The sequence below is a fragment of the Acromyrmex echinatior genome, chromosome 13 (assembly GCF_024713525.1).
Source record: "Acromyrmex echinatior isolate Ae372 chromosome 13, ASM2471352v2, whole genome shotgun sequence".
Lineage (NCBI taxonomy): Eukaryota > Metazoa > Arthropoda > Insecta > Hymenoptera > Formicidae > Acromyrmex > Acromyrmex echinatior.
In genome coordinates, this window is record NC_141864.1 from 7,849,923 (window position 1) to 7,870,316 (window position 20,394).

Genomic DNA, 20,394 nt, shown 5'->3' on the forward strand with positions numbered 1-20,394 from the left:
TTGTATCTTCTCAAAACTTCCTCTTTTTTAAGAATCCAATTTCCTTCTTATGTTCTACTCCGGTATCCTTGTCCCAGAAAAATTTTTTGTCGAAATGCATCGACGATAAGCACTGCGACAAGCGACAAGTTTTGGCCTGCGAAAATAAATAATTCAAAGGGAGGGTGGGGAAGTTAGCACGGCGCGAACTGGCCAAGAGCACACGGAACACGCATCCCCTTCCTCGAGGCCATCGATCTTCTCATGTAAATCAAGCATTCGTCTTCGTGCGAGTCATTTATTATTATCTCACTCTTTACATCGCTCTCTTCGCCCTCCTCCTCTCTCCACCCTTCCTCCCTTTCACTCCAGTCTTTGCATCCCCCTCGCGATGTGCCGGACAATGCGGCACCGCGCCCATAAGCTTTTTGTGTGCATTTTGGACGCGCGCGCAGGCATGACTTTGCGGCCTTTCTTCGTGAGACACCTTGCACCACGAAGATCCGTTCCCTCGGTAGCATCCCGTTTTAGCCGCCGCGGTCTTTTACGTGCCTTTACCACCCGTCGCGTGGTCCGGTCGAGATTTTAAATCCTCTACAATACAAATAAACAGACGAAAGTTTCGCGTAACCTTTCTCTCGTTCACATATTTTAATTTCGCAGTTCGGTAATTCGCACCTTGAAGGAGAATACAGCATGGAAGCTTGTAGCGACATCCCTTACAGAAGTCTAATATTGCGGCCAATAACAGTAAGAAAACTAAAAGACGTTAAAAGACAGTAATTAATTAATTAATTTTAAGTATTGTTATTTAGTTCTATTGTTTAAACAATAAGATTAATTAATTAATTTTTTGGAATTATAAATAACTAATTAAAATTACTGCAGTCTTTCAGTAATAAATTGATTGGTATTAAATTGATCAATATTAAATTTTTGTAAAAGATTACGTTTACAATATTACTGCAACATTGCTGAAACATTGTAATGTTGTTCTAACATTGTTGGAACAATCTGTGCTGTATGGGAACATGATGAGCCTTTCGACATGACAAGCCTCTTTCACCTACAGCTTTAGACGCATTTCTCGGCGATATACGTGTACGTTGGAAATTTCTCAAACAGGATACAAAACTTTACCATGTTGGTTGTTGGACGACAAAGGCTATTGTCAATTTCCAAGCGTTGCCGCACAATGGCAGCTGAGAGAAATAGTCGTTCGATGTCAATGACTGGTAACGAAAGAAGTTACATCAAACAACGTCGTTATGTGCGCATCAACTTGAAAATACATTGACATGAAAAATTATAAGGAGCGTCTCGTTTCTGCCGACAAAACATCATATCATATCATATCTTGCTTTCAATTTATAACTTCATCGTCTTTATTTTAGTCCTGTGTTATCTCTAGTGTTTCTCCCATTAATCTACATGGTCAGAGATTTCTCTTGCTCGCCACGCGCGACATCGTCGTTTCCTCTTCTTTTCTTTATCGTCTCTAGTTCATATGTTATATTGATAAGGCAAAAACATCGAGGAAGAAAGCGGAATGAGAGTTGGCGAGCGAGAAGGGGTGTGAGATGAAGATATGAAGGGATAGCAGGGGAGCAAGTAGGAGAGCAACGGACGTGTGAAAACAGAAGAAGCATTCATTTGAGTGTGACACGTGTTTTCTTGGTGGCTTCTTCACTCTCGTCTCTCTCGGATGGGCGTTTCTCAAGACGGCGTGAAGCAGTTTAATTAAACGCGAAATTTCTCCGCAAACGAACCGGGAAGTCGCCATAATAAAATTTCCATCGTAGAAAAGCCAGGCGTAGATGCACTTTCGGCCGGCGAAAGCTACTTTCAAAATTTCGCGTACCCAAATATTTTTTTGACAAAAGAATACCGCTTAAAAAGGATTTCATACACAGTAAAAAATATTTTGTATTTATGTTAAAACTCAAGTATTTGTTAAAATTTTGTGTTGAATTCTTAACGTTAATTTAACACGACATAATTATTATATGAATATTTTATATTAGATTGATATTCAACATTTCTTGTGAAAATAACACAATTTTTAAGTAAATGAACAAATAACATAAAAATAATATATATTTTACAACATATGTAAATTCTAAAATAAATAAATAAAATTTGTGTTACTTTTTATGTTAATTTAAAAAAAAACTTTTACACTGTTTGTTTAGAAATCAGTGTTATATTTTTTGTGTTAATTTTTTACATGATATTTGTGTTACTTTCTAACATATTAACCATGTGCGAAATTAACATAGAAAAGTGAGTTTGAGACATGTTAAATTTAACACAAATTTTCTAACTATGAAAGAATAGCAAGCCATAAAGAATACAAAAAATTAATAAAATTATGATAAGTGAATTAATAAATAATTTTAATAAATAATTTAATTAACCTTAATTTTGTTTTCAAAAATGAAAATGATGTATATTAAAGTTATTTATTAATTTATCCACGCAGTTAATACATAACGTCAGCTATAAGAGATTCTGTAATGAACAACTGTCGTAAAATTGCAATTAATTAAATACTATTTTCGAGATTCTATACCATAATAAATACTTTTGACAAATGGCTTGATGATGAATCGCGACAATCCTCGAATTACTTCCTCGCTGGGTACCAGTCGAACGTGTCGGGGATTTGAAACGATATGATGACGCGACGAAACATGAACAGGGAGAGGTGTATGATTGAAAGAGGAACAACAGGGAAAGGACATCCTGTGTTAGCGAATCCATTGTGCAAATTGTAGGTAGAAGGAAAAAACGCATGTATTTTTTCGCAAACCTTAGCAGTTTGTTAACCTTCAAGTAGATAAGCGAGTGCTCAGAACATTTTAAATAAATTTTATAGTTATATTTTTTAATAATATGTGTAAAAATAAATTTACATTATTCTTATAAGACATGTATAGTCATCTAGCTTACTTAAAGATTAAGAATCCGATCCATAATGACTTGACAGTAAAATTGAATTAGGCAAGTGGTTTGGCAAATCGTTTAGAGGATTTTGAGGATTGGCAAGAAAACCGAAAAAAGGGGCTAAGACCTTCAACGGTCTTCCGACATCTGACATCATTTATTCTGATGATTGACGATCATGATCACAAAGAAACTTTCAAAATCCCCTAAATGGTACGACAAAAGACGATGTATTGGGGACAATAATTCCGTTTATCCTAAGAATTATCACGACCCACTATCACAAATTCCGGAATGAGCGTTTTTGCAAAACATTCCATCTGAGAATCGTTCGATTACAGTTAAGTTTACTTTGCATTCATTTTTTGTGATTATTATCAAAAACAAAATTTAAATAAAAGAATTAAAGTTATTTTATTTTCAATTTACATTTTTTTTAATGTTACAAATTGAGATGTTTATTTTTTTTAATGCAAATTATTATATTATTGTGAATAAATAAAGAAATATAATTTCTGTCTGCTACAACGTCTATTTTTTAAAAAAGAGAATTAAAAATTAATATTAATAAATTGATATTAAAAATTAATAGAAATTTTAATAATCAACAAGTCTTTCTTTCACAAGTATTATTTGATAAAAACTACCGTTATATATTCCTGCAGACTTTCTGCTTAGAAAGGAGACTTCTCGAATCTTGCACTTCAGCAATTCGCGTGAAGTACTTATGTCCAAGTTCGAACCGGTAAGGCTTTTCTTTCACCGACCGATCGATCGTGCGACCGAGTCGATTCGCCTTTTTTTTCGCGTGCACAAAACGAGTGCATTATGCTTGGCGAAACAATGTCGTAAGGCTCCTGTGGCGCTCTTACGTGCGGCAGAACATCGGAGGACAGCTGGCTGAGAGCTTGAGAGGCGTCCTGCGACAAGTGCTGTGATCGGCAGTCGATTGTTCTCGGGGCGATCAATACAGCCACGTATTGGAGACGCTGAGTTCGGTTCAATGGTTCGAAAATGTCACTGGTTGATTGCAGTAACTTTCGTATCGCGATTGCATTGTGGAAGTTGGTATACGGTTTCTCGAAGCCAATATTTTTTAATAATAATTTTAATAGAAGCGTATTATAAGTAGGACTCTCTCTCGTCTTCGAAGGAAACTTTAGGAGCTATTAAATATATCATAGAGAGTGTCATATATGCGGGAAAAATTTAATATCCCTTTTGGAGAACTTATTGAGTAACCTTTTGACAATCTCACATAAACGCTCTTCGTGCTTGAAAAGCTGGATGTTATGCTATAATACGCAGTTAGTCTTTTCCAATCTTTATTCTATTTTTAACGCAAAAAGCTTATTCATGTGATAATTACAGCTTGATTTGCAATGACAAGTTAGTTCGGAGGTCGATACGAACTTGTACGTTTAAACGCGTTACGTGCAAATTTGAGCGGGGTCGCTTATGCAACACAGTTAGTCCGAGACACAGTTACTCCGTTAATTAAGGAAGTAGCGCTTTATTGTTCCTTTGCTCGCATCATTTATACGTGCCGAAGTATATGTAAATGAAAACATGTGGAAGCTGTTTGTTTTCATTCTCCTGATCCAATATTGCTTTGATTTTACTTGCAAGTAAAAATGTCATTGAAAAAACTTTGTGAGGTGTGATAAAAGAAGGAATTCTATTTAATATGTTAAATATATCTTTAACGTTAATAAATAATTATGAATCTGGATAGATTTTCTGTATCACTGTTTAAAAATCCATAATTTATTTAAAATATATAATGATAATATATTTTTAAGATTTTTCAATAGCCTTCGTTATTTCCACGAAAAGAACATATATCAAATCTATATCTAATAATAAATTGCTAAATTTCCTGAAGTATTAAAAAATTTATCTAGATATAAATCTAAAAATAATGTTGTTGGATCAAAAATAATTATGTAGGATGCTGGAACTGGTTACTAGAATGTCAAAGCTCTTTGCAATTGCTCATCATGTTTGAATTTTCTACATAATTATTTTGATGATCCAACAAAATTATTTTCAGATCTATATTTATCTTTTTTAGATACAACGCAATTGTCTCTTCTGTGTTATATTGTAACTCTTTGAAGGAATCAACATTTATCTTATTTTAAGCTCTTTCATCTGTAATTGAAAGAATTATGGCTTGGAACGTCCCATACAGATTATCCTATTGCACAATAATCAAGAGGTCATTTCGAGATTACAGTGGAAATTGCAGGGATGCATTCTCGATGAGAATGCGTCCCACACAATCGTCCTGTTAACGATTGATGTAACTACTCTCCTGTACGTCTTTTAGCATAATTACGTTGATTCTTTGTCGATAATTTGTCAGGCACATCGTCGCTGGGAAGAGAACGGAAAGCGTAGCGATGCATACGTTACGCCAATGAAGAAGCCCCGTTTGCTGAGCCTTTTGACACGGTCATTTTCCGACCGGTAAATTTCCATACAAACTGCTTGAGGCCATTCTGCTCAGCGCTCGCGCACTCTCGCGAGGGATACAAAATAAATTGACTTTCACAACTCGTAGCCCTTTCATAAATTAAGTGTGTCGCCTGCGATTACGATTCTTTCAATGTTCCGTCATAAAAAGGAAGCATTTGTATCTTTCTGACTCTAAGTATCAGAGACAATGTCGTCTCAATATTACAGAGATGTTTTATGATATGTCCTGATCTAACATATTGTACTTCCTTTACGTGCGTCTGCAAGGGAACGGCACTCGCTTTTCCATAGAGAAGCTAAGAAAGATCGGGAGATGTCTGTCCGGATAAATCAATTTTCCGCGATATGAAAAGCCGGCAACTGGTCGCGGCTGCGCCGCCTCATCTCGAACCGAGACCCTCTCTCGAGCCTACCCTCGGGGCATCTCATCCGAGGACTCTGGAGCCCTCGAAAAAAGACGGATCCTCCTCGTGTCGAGGTGTCGCGCGTGAGAAAGGGGTGCGAAAGCTCGTCTTGTCTCTGTAGCTGCCGCTGCACGCTATGGTGCCTTCGAGGCCCTTTTGTCAGTGATTATGGTTTTCTGTCGCTTGTACGCTCCTTCTCAGCATCCGTGCAAGGATAGGAAGGAAGGAAAGAAGGCGCGCACACACGGGAGGCATGGCGGAACGCGATGCGGACGCAAGCCTATAAAGGTAGAAACCTGATTCCGTTTTTCCATCCCCTCTTTCACTTCGGATTCTTCGTACGCAAGAGAGTCCGCTTTCTCCCTCTCCCGGTACTCGTTCGTTCTCTCATCCCCCGACTCCGATGTCGCAGTTTTTCTGTCTCTCCTCTCCCGACCACGTGACAACGACCCGGAGCTAAGTAAACATCATCGTTGGACTCTAATGGAAATCGAATCGAGCCCACGACATGACATAACGCAAGCTTCCGCAGCGCGCGCAAACGTGCGCTAAACGGCGCCATCGTGGAAGACCGGTTCCACGTTTAGTCTGTGAACCCTTTCCTTTTCTTTTAGAAATTACTCGACCAAAATGTTCTCCACTTCTTTCTTCCTTTCTCTCTTTCTCTCTTTCTCTCTCTCTCTCTTTCTCTCTCTCTCTTTCTTTTGGCCAGCCTCTTGCTTGGCTCCATGATGCGACATTAAAAAGCTCGCGGACCGGAAAGGGGTGCGTGCTTGTTTGCTTTCACGTGAAAGCCAAACCTCTGCTTTGTGTCGAATTCCTTTCATCGACGACAGCAAACGAGGATAAATTGTTGGCGCCATTGTAAACGATTTCGGTTTACCACAGCGGTCTTGTAATCGTGCTAAATAACTCCTCGTCGAGATCCAATCAATCGTAACAGAACGAGGAAGGAAGGAATCCACGAAAAGAATTCGCGCTTGCCCATTTGATTGCATTCTCAAGGCAGAGAGAGAGAGAGAGAGAGAGAGAGAGAGAGAGAGAGAGAGAGGAGGAAAAAACAAATTTTTCCTCTTGCACGAAGGATTTCTCGTCGTTCAAAGAAAGGCCCTTAACCCGATTGCTTGACGACTCAATCCCGGCACGACCCTACAATGCGAGAGTAGATCGAGATAACATTGTCGCACGATTTTTCGTGACGACCATTGTGACGCACAGCTGGCCGAAGGGTTGCACCGCCATTACGGCGATTTTGTCCCTTGATTCCAGATGGGTTGACCCTCCAAGGAGATACACAGACGGCTTCGTAACTCTTTCCTTTGGAAATTAATTGTTGCACCGGTCCCGCCGCGTCGCGGCTGGGGTAAGGCCCACTCGGACTCCCGAAGTGCTTCTTATCACGCTGCGAGTCCACGATGCGATCTGGAAAGACGAGAGGACGAGTTTTCACGCAAATGCCATCGCTCTATATTGCTGCAGAACGATTTTTCCTCGTGCGACTCTTCACCTCGTCTTTCGCGACTTTTTCTTTCTTTTATCCTTCGCCAGAGGGTACTACGTAGGGTGTAATACGATACGGGGATTATGTCGCGCCTCGACGGCACCTAATTGAACCCCGGAGGTACCGGATGTTGTATATGTTGTGACCGTTAGTCGACCAATTCCTGAACGACTTCATTCATCTACTTTTTACAATGAGCTACCTTGATGCAAAGGAACACAATACGCATCGTGAAATACTACTATTTTATATTACTTGATCTGCTACATTTACTTTATAGAAATAATTAAATTCAATCATGTTTGAAGTATTCAAGTTACATTTTATTTTATTTTAATATAATTATAGATATTACGTGCACATTTCTCTACAATACTATGTTATTAATAATATGGTGCAACAAGTTTTGATCAACTTTTTATTTCTGAATAAGTAATGGATGTGTCTTATAGAATTTTTCACACTGAAAAAGGATATCTTCTCTCAAACATTCCATACAGCCTTCAATTTTTAGAAACTCTACTTTGTGTAATTATAACATATAGCTATAAAAATTTTTAATATTTTTTTTACAATGTATAAAAATAAATATGATGGTATAAAGCTTTTATTGTTTTAAGTGATATTAAAATAATAAAATTTATTAACAATATTTAATGTCCAAAAATTACAGTAATTTAGAAGTTTCAGTTTCTTAACACCTAAATGATTCATATGTATTTTACTTTACATCGCGAAATAAAAGGAAAATGTTGCAAATTGTTTAAATTTGTTTTTAAAATAATAAGATTTCTGTTGTTAAAACATTTTGTTAATCTTATATTTTTTTTCAGTAACTAAAAATACATAAAAATATTCAGGTGTTGAGAAACTGAAACCTTGTAACACAATGTAATTTTTGCTTTAAACATGTGCTAACATTCATTACAACATATCCTAACATTACGTCGTAGGAATAACGATCGATAGCCTTACAAGATGGTTTATACGAGTATCGAAAGGTGTAAAAATATCGCAGGCTCCGTCAGTAAAGAGGAAAGTAAACGGTTCACCGTGGGCGTGCAAGATTTCCCTTTCGAGCGCTACGATTGAATTTTATTCAAAGGTCGCGTCGTACATTCCGTTGCGATGGCAAAAGGGTTGACACGGCCTTGTCGAATCGTCTCCGAGCACCTTTTCTCGCACGGGGGTCGAAGCTTTGCTAACAGCTGGCGTCACTAACATCGCGTGACTATCACCATCGTAGGGGTGTCGCGTACGTTATTTGGATTATGAAATGGGGGTTGGTGACCTCGGCGTTGGTTTCTCTCGGCTCGGTGCGTTTTACGAGAAGAAAATATTTTTCAGTAAAGCTATCGCTTCGGCCGATAAATATGCAGCCTGCAGGCTGCGAAAGCCAGCACGCGCGACACGAGCATAAGTGCCGACACACACGTGCACCGTGCAGGACATTTTTCCAGGACGCGCAAGCCGGGAAGACCAGTTTCTGCGGCTGATTCTGGTTCTCTCGAGAGGAAGGGCCAAGGTGAACGCAACTTCCGACGGCGGCGACCATTTATTTTGACAGTAAGGATAGGGAACGAGTGTGATCTAGCTCGTTGACGCGTCTATAGCGTAAATAACCGCGATGAAAGAAAGCGCGGAAGCGAAAGAGATTTCAAGAGACGTCAGAGAAATTAGAAAGGAATAAATACGATTTCATATGATCCTCTTTTCACGTTGTATAATATACCTGATTTATCAAAACATTCTGCACGAGAGGGAATATGATTAATGAAACGCTCGTGAAAATATCCGAGTATTGCGTTATTGCTGCGCAAGAAGTCTCAAGCGCGATATCGGATTAACCGACACGTTATATCCCGTACTCGTACTCGTAACGAGAATTAATGGATTCGAGCGCAATCGGATAGTTCTGGGTCAGCGCGATGCATGTAATAAGAAATCAAGAAGGCTACGTAATAATCGAGATAACGTTAACGCACTAAGGATTTAATAATCGACGGAGCGCGCAATCCAATTTAGGTCGATTTTCTTACGTTTATGAAATCGAGGAAATCGTTGAAGATCCGGTGGTCCGATTAACCGCCCATTCCGAAATCCGATCCGAGCAATTTAGAAGCGCTAAAAAGCGTCCAACGGAAACGCCACCCGCAGCGCGTCGCATAAAGCCAAGGAGTGTAAAGAGCAGAATGAAACTTCGATGCAATCGTGCGATTACGATTCGATGTAACGCGCCTAACTCTGTAATTACGTTGTTACCGCTCCCATAGGTTCAACGGGGCTCCTTCGTGCGTGTCCGTCTAAGCAGGAACGTCGTGAGATCCCTTTTACCGTCTCTCTTTCCGGCACGGAAGAAAATGCTATTTGGTCTTCCCACCTCTCCCCCCCCCCCCTCCAAGTAATTTTATTCAATCCTTTCAAAAAAGAAAAGACTTACATGAACAAATCTACATGGAAAGAATGATTTTGTTAAAGAATGTAAAACTTTAAATATAATAGACACATATCTTTTAAAAATAATTTTGTTGGATCATTAAAATAATTGTTCTCCAGATCAAAAGTTTGGAAACGCTATATAATTTATAATTCTATGTATACCTAATCTTAAAATAACTTTTGAATTTCATAATATACATAGAAAGAAGAGGTTTGCTAAAATATTAAAAAATTTAGCTAGATATACGTGTAAAAATAATTTTGTTGAATTATCAAGATAACATTGATATTTTTGGAATTATTGTACTTACTCAATTATTCATAATAAAGTATTTTTTTAATAATAATTCTTTGGATCTAATAATTGTTATTGGATATATATAATTATTGTTAAGAACCACATTGTTATGAATATTTGAATAAGTAATAAAAAAAATGACAATTTTTAAAAAGTGTTTCCAAACTTTGGGCTTAAAGTGTATAATGAGCAACAAAAAGTTTTGGCATCCTACTAATCAGCTTGACTGTCCTAATTAATTTGATTGCATAACAAAATTATTTTCAGTAATCGTTTTTTCTCGGTATATTATAAAATTCAAACTATACCTTTTAAAACTATACCTAGAATTATAAATTGTAAAATTTAATGGAACAAAATGAAGGTCTTTATGTCGATCGTCATGCACACGTTATACGCAAGAGGAACTAAATGAGAGGAAGAGCAAAATGAGCGTACATAAAACGATCTCATGTGCGTAACGACACGCGTGTGGGCACTTGTAACCGTTCCACTTGTTAATGTAGCATCTCATAAGGTAGCTCATAAAAAAATATGGAGTCTCGCTGACAGAATGAGCGCGCGAGAGGGTTTATAAGAAGCTCAATTGACATTGATAAAGACACCCTTCGCGCGCGTCTTTCAACATACTCGTATGTTTCATGTGTCTCGTACAATTCAAAGAGAAATTGCACTTGCAATTACTTGCTAGAAATATTTTTCGTTTTGCGAAGATGTGAGTGTAGATATGCGAATATTATCTAGTGATCTGATTTTTTTGTTATTAATATAATGTGTGTTCTTCATCCTAATTAGGATTTAAAACATTTCTACGTTCACTTTTCTACATTTTTCTTTTTATATAATTAATTATATTACTTTATTATATAAATTTCGATAGAAAAATGTATGAGTTTTTATTTAACTCTCCGAGACTGGTGGTTTTATTGGATTCATTCAATTAAAAACCTCTTCATAAAAATGTCAAACAATTTAATTTTTTTGTGTGTTACACCTGCAAATTCATATTTCATTTTTATTGAAATGTTATATATTTAATATTATTCTTTTTTATTAATTATGACATTTTCCTCAAAATTAATTAATGCCTTTTAATTAATATAAACTGGATAGATATGAAAATTAATTAATACCTTTAATGAACGTAATAAATTAAATGGATTTTATAAACTCAGGATCAATAACTGTATTACAAATTTGTCGTCAACTCCAGAGGGTAAATATATTATTTCGTTATCGATGGCAATTCTGCAGCCTAGTCCCGGGTCCCGATTTCTGGTTGAAAGTAGAGTATCGATCAAACGGCGAAGATAACGATTATGATGAGAATTATACGGGCGCCTTGGCGAAATTCTAAAAACGTGCAGTCGTTGCCGACCGGATAAGAGTCCCGTGGAAGAAAGGGGAATAGAAATGCTGCCGAGAGAGATCTAAACGGAACGGCGCGGTGCCCGCAGAGAACACTGGGTCACAGCAAACGGTGCAACGCCCTGATGTATTCCATCCTCGTCCGATTCGCCTTTGCGCACCGTCCTTTCTCGCTCGCTCGTCTCGTGTATCATCGATTCACCGCTTGCTGTCGTTCTCGCAACCGCGAGAATAGCGTACGTCCGTCTCTCCCGCCGCTAGCATCAACTATATCTCGCCTGTAACGTCGACTTCCGTCCCACGAATACCAAGCTACTGTCGTGCCGTTGCTGCCTCTTTCATCGGTGAGCTTCGTAGTGTCTCCCTTTCATATCGCACACAACCGTTGTTTCCTCTTTTCTCCAGGTAGCCGTTTTCCGAACACACCGGTCAGCTGCTCTCCCACATCTGGCTTTTCATTCACCTCAATGCATCTCTCATGGAGGAGAGCCATATATGAGAAAATTTCAAAGTAAAAGTTCGCGAGTCAAAAATATTAATGGTCGCTTTTCACCTGTTAAAAATATTTGTCTAAATTATCTAATGATCGCCTTCAGTTGCTTTGATTAATTAAATGAAAATAATCAGGATCATTCTATGTCCGGATTATTTTCATCAAGAGGTCATTGAATTACTTCTGTTTTATATATATATAAAGTGTGAACATCTCTCGAGGTAGTCTGGTGGACTTCTTTCATTGTTTCTTTTTCTGTTTTTTTAATTAGATACTTTCCAGAACCAGATGCTCTCTCTTCTCTCTCTTTTCTTCACAACGAACTGGAGCCTTCTTTGTTCTTGAGCTTCCCATGTAGCCTGTAGCCTTTTTTTCCTTCTCTCTCGTTCCCACTATATGTTTGTCACTGTCACTTGATCGAGTAGAATGAAAGAGCACGAGTCGTTCCTGTATCTGACACACAGGGGCAGGGGGAGGATCATTTCCTGTCCGACACGGACATTATTCTCGTCAGCTGTTCGAGACGGAGACAGAAAGATTATTTTGACCGTTCTCTCGAGCGTCATTCGCACCGATGAGTTCGGATGCACGCTGTTAAATGGAGCTTGATCTGTTTTATCCCTTTTCATCTCTAGTCATTATCGAACCAAAGCTCTGATACGTTGCGTCGCACGTTATACATAGATCGACGTACAATATTATACGATATTAAAGTCTAGAGCACTTAACGTCTACAATTCCTAAAATTGAATAATGTGAAAGGGATTTGAACAATACTTTGTTGTTTCACAAATTTGGTTTCTCTCGCTACTTCGTTGAAGCGATTTTTCGATGCTGTTGATGACATGACGCTCTCTTCTATGGTTCTCTTTATGATGCGACACAGCCGAGGGCATCTAATTACACCCACTTGAGAGACCAGCATTCCCCTCGTCAAGCAGCGTTAATTAATTTGTGTGCGAGAAACCGACGATGAGACATGTGCGTCTAGAAAAAGTGTCTTGGTGTCGTCGCACTCAGAAATGCTTGTCGTCCAAGAGAGATCGTCAAGATGACGATTGAAAACTGCGAATCGTAGATTATTTTATTAGTAAATCATTCAAGTCATAAATCAATTAATTGCTATCGTCAATGCGAAAGTATAGTAGAGAGAGATAAATGACATATAAAAAATCAAAATCGATACAAAATGTGAGAAAATACACGATAGCCACTATAGCAGATCCTGAATTAGAGGCGGGTAAGACTTCGTAAAAACATTTTCACAACCGCTTTTCTCCAGCAGGACTGGTTGCACAAATCGGGGAAGCAGAACCCGGTTCGAGGCGATGATCGTAGAAATCCAGCTTGAGAAATGCGATTTCGCTGTAACGTCCAAGGTCGAGGACGATGTAGAAAAGAGATTTGCAATAGTCAGAATGACCATGATTCATTAGATATAGCGATATCAATTAACTGATAATGTTTATAGACTATCTATGTTGATATCTCATAGATTAACTAAAGGAATCCAAGTAGAATCCAAGATACGCAAGATATTTTTTAATTTTATGTAAAAAGTGTAAAACTACTATTTTTTTATACATTGAAAGAATTAAAGATTGTTGAAGTATCTAAAGTATCTTTAGCTATATAAATCTGAAAATAATTTTGTTGGACTATCAAAATTATTATGTAGGACTCTCAACTGTAATGAGCAATTCTACAAAAGATTCTTAACATCCCAGCAATTAACTTGAAAGTCTTACATATAATTATTTTGAAGACTCGAATATTATAGACTTTATAAAATTACTTTATCTTGACAATCTCAATTATTTTAAATGACTGGTATACTAATGGATAGAAAATTTAAATTTGATTTTCATATTAACAATAAACACTAAAGAGAATCCAAATTAAAATTGAAACATATGCGATTTTATGTATATTTAAATTTTGCTTAATTATTGCAATGAATACACACAATAATCTTCATACCGTGACTTATACAGGGTTTCTTTTTACCTATTATTTCATAATTATTTTAATAATCTAACATATAATCTAGCTAAATTTTTATGTAATTTAGTAAAACCGTTCTTTTCATGTATACATATATGCTATAATTACTATGAATAACGCTCGACGACGATTGGAACTCCATAACGAACATCAAGTAACTCCGGATGTGTTATCGCCCGCAGGCATGATAAGGAATAAGGCAATGCAACGAGATACCAGGCGCATGTACGCATCGCTCGAACGCGCACACAACGCAGAGAACGTTTATGGAGCCGATACCACACGTTGATCTTGAAGAACGCTATCACTCTTGAAAGAAAATATAACGTCGTCTAGCGAGCAAGCTTGATTTTTCACATCTAATCGCGATTTATAGCTATGACTCGTAAATGGCACGAGGCGGTTACCGCGGATGCCGAATACGCACGTAGAAGACGAAGAGAGCGAACATTTAGTGAAAGGCAACGCGTGTCTTCCGTGGCCGAGATTTGAGTCTTGATCGACGATCGAGAGCCTAAGTTAAGTCATGAACCCCCGGGTTGTCGCGTCTCCTTATTCGTTTTCGATTCGCCCGAATGGAACACCCGGTATACGCGCGATTATTCGCGATTTATTATTCGCGCTCGTGCGAGGAGCCGGAGAGGAGCGTCGCGCCGCGCCGCGCCATTTGTAATTTGTTTAGACTCGTGACACAGGCTCTATCTCTCTTACTCTTTCCATCTTCCGATCTGTCGGGCACGTCGACAGAAATGATCCTCTTTCGCCTCCCTTAGCTCAATTGAGCCTTTTTAACCGCAAGGTCCGCGTCTATACATCATGACGCGCAAGCTCAATTTCGTCCTCTGAATAGCGATACTTAGGGGATTACTTCATGAAACGTGTAATGCCAGCCAGGGATTTCTCAGGAGGATTCTCAAGTATCAAAAGGATTCCTAGAGAATCGCAGAAACTCGAATACGGATGGGGTCCGACTTTATCTACATGTGTATATCTTAATCCCCGGTCGCGGCGAGTTCCTCGTGAATGGCACTTGTGGACCGTGCTTAATTCGGCACTGTGACCCTAATTTAAGTCGTCCGGACTCCGAAGAGAGAAAAAGAAAGAGAAAGAAGGATGCTCGTCGCGCAAAAAAAAAACGAGCCAGAGCGCGCGAATCAAACGTTACATACGGATTCGATTCTCTCGCGAATTTCTTCGAAACTGATGAATCGAAAACGATGAATCGTACACCAATGGTGAAGAAAGGCCATGTAACACCTTGAAATCCAGTTTCCCGCTGCCACACGCTGAAGAACGAGAAATGTGAAACTAGCGTCACCGTTCAGGTCGACAGCGGTGCAAGCATCTTGTGGATTTTTTAAAAGATCCCATTGGCTATTTACACGCAATGCCCCTTCGTGGTTACAAAGAGCTCCTTTATGTCTCTTCGAGACTCGACTCTTATTTCGCGAAAATTGTAAACCGAGGAGGAGAAAGGAGGATGAAGAAAGGGCGCGAGCGAAAGAGAGTTTCATTAACTCTCAATTCTTCCTCTCTCTCTCTCTCTCTCTCTCTCTCTCTCGGGAAATATTTTCCAGTCACGAGAATTATCAAAATGATTTCAACTGAGACTAATTAAAGCTTACATAACGTTTTGCAAACGCACAAATATGATATTTCTCGTGCCACTTCGTGCTGGAAGCTAATTAACGAGCGAGCGTGTTGCGGTCGAAATTATAATATAAAGTCACTATCGAGCAGGTATGCCGTATAATGATATGATGCCGTTTCGCAATGACGGGATTGGCGTGTGCCCATGTCGTAATCGTTTGTCGAATGTGCAATGAAACGGAAAATCCGGTAAATTTAATGAGATTCCCATTAGAAGAGAAAGGGTTGTTCTCTTGACGAGCGATAGCTGCAGCTATCACGGGGAGGAAAGCCGAAGGTAGGTATAAGGATTCACGGTCATGAAAACCAGTACGAAAATATCGCAGCGATACGCCCGCTTTCTTTTTACTGTTTCTTGACCCGCCATAAACCGCCGAGAATTTAGGTATCTCGTATCGCATTAAACAAAACCTATCCTGTCACGTTACGTGAAAACCTATTCTGTCCAATTACGTCTCCTATCTCAACATGATAGAAAAAGGCGTTTTGTTTATTTTTATGAAACGCTTGTCAGTTGATTAAAATACGACGTTTATCTTAGATGGATTGGATGATTGGATAATCTTATCACAACTTATATACTCGTATACTCGATATAAAGTTCGATAGATATTCAACCCTGGGTATGAGAAGTGTGTTGCACAATGAACTATTTCTACGAAATTTTGGCATGAAACGTCATCGCCATTATCGATACTGTTCATCTAGATACAGTCATCGTTTAAATTATATCACGTTTACAATCAGGATTATTTGATGATGAATAATATCGTATAATTATAGCTTGTGCTATCATTTTCAATTTGCAAGTTGCTAAGATTAACGTGCAGGAGACACAACCTTCGATTAATTGGCAGTAAAAACTGTGAACAGGAAATATACTACTTGTTTTTTTTAATGGAAGGTTGATCTATTATTTGTCTTTCTTACAGATTTTATCCTTATTAGAATAAAGTCATGCATGCTTGACTACAATAATAATTCACATAGCGTTATACTATTCTTCTAGCAAAACATCTTCACGGAAAAAATGACTTTGCTGAAATGTTTAAAAATTTAGGTGGCAACAGATGTGAAAATTAATTTTATTGGATCATTAAAATTTAAAATAGTTATATAGAAAACTGAAGCAGAATGAGCAATGCTACAAAAAGTTTTGACATTCTATAACAAACAGAATGTCTATTATAATTATTTTGATAATCCAATAAAATTTTTAGATCTCTCTCTGTTCCTATCTAAACTATTAAATACTTCAATAAAACTGTTCTTAAAGATATTTTTAATTGCTTAAAAAATATTGGAGAAAGAAACCTATTTCTCCCTTTGCTTTTTAAAACTACAAATAATTCTATGATATTTAAATCACATAATTAGTCAGGAAAGATGTTGAAGTTTTGGAAAACAGGTAATTTTGAGAAATACAGTGAGAAGTAAGTTTTTTTTCCAATTAATATCATTTACAATGGATGATCAAATTATATTAGAGCCTCGTAAATTAACAATTTTATGTTAAAGCAATTACTGTTTAAATGAAAACATAACTGCGCTGTGTTGTTGTTTTTTTATGAAATGCTAATGTTTACATATTTTAACAGCCACTGTAGATAACACTATCTCCTCACGCTATTTCATATATACGTCATCAGTCACCGTTTGTAAGCTTCATGTTTTACGCTTGTTTGTTAATAAATTTTGAGATTATTTGAAATTTATTAACATTTTAATTACTTTTGTTGTTTCTTACAATGTCTCGTTAAGTAGTTTATTTTATGTTTGCGATTTACATGTTTGTGATATATAAGTGTTAAATTATGATTAATTAATTGATTTATAGAAGAGAGATTTTTTTTAACATGGACAAGGGCAAAGATATCTTTCTCCAAGGAAACTTTTCGAAATAAAAATGCTGATAATGAATACTGGGCATTATCATGTGTACCGACCTTCATATGCTAATTTTATTTATCAAACTTAAAAAGTACATTTTTCGAACTGTAGCTTTAATAATTTGATTATCTACCGTAAACAATTTAAAGCTGTTTTTATTAAAAGATTAATTACTCAACATTCTATTAATAATTATTCACAAGCATTGTGTGACTTTATTTTAACAAGGACAGAATGTATAAGTAAATGATGGGTCAACCTCTTATCAATAATAAAATAAATAAATAATTTATTTTCCAAGGTTCATATTAATTTGTCTATCCCTGTATATATATTGTGTGGGATATTACATGCATCCAGAAATAAGTACTTTTTCGTCTGCTAGAGAGTCTGTTTTCACGTTCTCCGCGTAGAGGATGGATGGCCACGTAAAAGTATCCCGTTACCACGGTAGCCCAGATACCGGATTACGGAGCACGAATTGTCAATCGCGTGCGAACGAGACGGGCTTCTTAAAAGGCCTTTCAAAGTGTTGTGGCAAGGCGTCTAGACGAACTTCTCACCGTCAGATATTTATCCGAAACAATAGAAATTTGAACGAATCGAGTTTCCCTGAAAATTCTGAGAGAAATACCATTGATATTATTTCAGAATTCTAGGAACATACCTATAAGACCAAGTTAAAGAATTATTTAAAGAATTCTATTCTCCGAGAGTTATATATCGCTGTATAAAAATTTCAGATAAATGATTCGTGATTGATTGGAACTTTAATAGGAACGATGCCAAGACATATTTATATTCGTTTTTCATCAAGTTGTTCATCTGTTCGTATCAAATTAATGCACGTTATCGTAATATGTCGCTGTCCCATTAACATAATTGTTAACAGAGCCATAAGGCGTCGGCTCGGCTGATCGGTATAATAGAGTAAACAAGCTGATGCTACACAGCCACTTAATCTTCAATTGTGCTACGTTTGTGGGTCACATTACAAGAATTTTCACGTGATGCGGTTCGACTAGCGTCTAGCCGAGCACTTTTAAGCGCTTCTCAATCGGTGTGAATCAATTTCGCGTTAATCGAACCATGAGCCGTCGATAGAACATTATTCAACGAAAGAGCGGCGAGCGCATTCCTGTAGCAAGCAAGGGAGATATCGACCAGATCGATAGTAGAATCGAACTGGAGAGCGAGAACCTCAGCCTCAGGATTTCAGAGAACGCTTTCAAGCTGAACGCTCGTTAGAGGTTCGATAAGGCTTCTCGTTTGTTATTTCAACAACACGTTCCACTGAATCATAATATCGATAATAGCGTAATGCTGGGATGCCGGAGACCCGCGAGCTGAATGGCGCGAGTTTATGTCTTTCGACCACCTATTTACAGAATGTAACCCGCGAGCTACAATGAAAATGACTTCTTCTTTCAGTCTGATATTCTCCTGCTAGTTTTGCGAGGGGAATCCCTAAAGGGATCTTAATCGTTTGCTTGCGTTCGCATACGAAACGGTAAACTGTTGCTTCATTTTGAACGAAGAAGAACCGTTAAATAAATATTTACTTAATATTTAAATGATATATATAAATGTATATTATTTAATAAATAACTTTACGCGCGTTTAAAATTAATTACTTTTACATGAAAACAACGATTTTGCTGAAATATTTAAGAAAGCAGGATCTGAAAATAATTCTATTGAATTATCAAAATATAATGTGGGACGCTCAAACTGATTACTATAATATCAAAATTGTTTACAATATTGCTCATGTTTGAGTTTTGTACACAATTATTTTAATGATTCAATTATTATTTTCAAATCTGTATGTAGCTAAATTTTTAGGTAATTCAGCAAAACTTTTCAGTGTATTATTTGAAAATTAGTTGATAGAAGAAGGAATTTTATACGACGAAAAAAAATGCTAAATGGACTATGCATGCCTGTTTGTCGTAATCATTAAATGAGATGTCCCAAATTAATGGGAAATTTGTGATTACCAGATGCCCATAGAGAGCTCTATTTTTTCGCTCAATTATTACGGTAATTAACCTATTTGATACGCTATCGGCATCGTATAATGGTTCCCGAGTGTTGGAAATGATGATAGTTTTTTTTAATTTAACGCTCAATATGTGTCTGAAACTTTCCTTTCTTAATATATATTATTTAAACATTATTCTAAAGAATTTGCATATTTGTTATTGAAGCCTTTAGTCCTATATTTATTACTATTATTTGCTCGTACGTTTCAAAGATGTTTATATTTTTATATGTATATCTAATATGTATGCAAAATTTGTAGATAAAAGGTTTAAGAAAAATAAAGTTTAACTTTTAATTTTGTTGTATACAATATTTAATGATAAAAGGTACAGGTTTAAAGAATATTTCGAAAATAACAGATTTATACTTTTAACTTGGTTGCAGTATTTGAAGAGAGATAAAAGATTTAAAAATAGATTTAAAAATAAGTTTTTAGAATGATAAATTTATCTTTTATGTTGGTTGTAATATTTAGAGATAAAAGATGGTTTAAAAAATTTTAAGAATATATTCTAAGAATGATAAATTTATCTAAGCAGCAAGCTGACATTATTTGTTGTCATTTTAACATGAATAAATGGCATCAAAACAACAAATAATGTCAGATTGCTACCTGGATTTATTTTTAATTTTAATTGTATGAAGTATTTAGCAATAAGTTTAAAAAAGGATTTCAAGAATAATAAATTTCAAAAAACGTAAAAAATATTTGTGGTTATAATTTCAAAAATATTAAAAAAAGAGCATAAAGAACCACAGCACAAGTTATAGTTTGTGATATTTAATTATTCTTGCATTACAAATTACAATAAAAACATTAAACGTTCGGCCATAATCTGGCCATCTTCAGTAAAATTAATAATATTCTTAAGACGCAGAGTTATATCAAGTTGGA

At 36.7% G+C, this 20,394-nt stretch overlaps 1 protein-coding gene across 1 annotated transcript in view; it reads right to left on the reverse strand.

Moving 5' to 3' along the window:
* The window catches only part of LOC105148701 (uncharacterized), a 40,453-nt gene that overhangs the window by 17,591 nt on the left and 2,468 nt on the right, over positions 1-20,394 (reverse strand). The gene's annotated exons all lie outside the window — the stretch shown is intronic.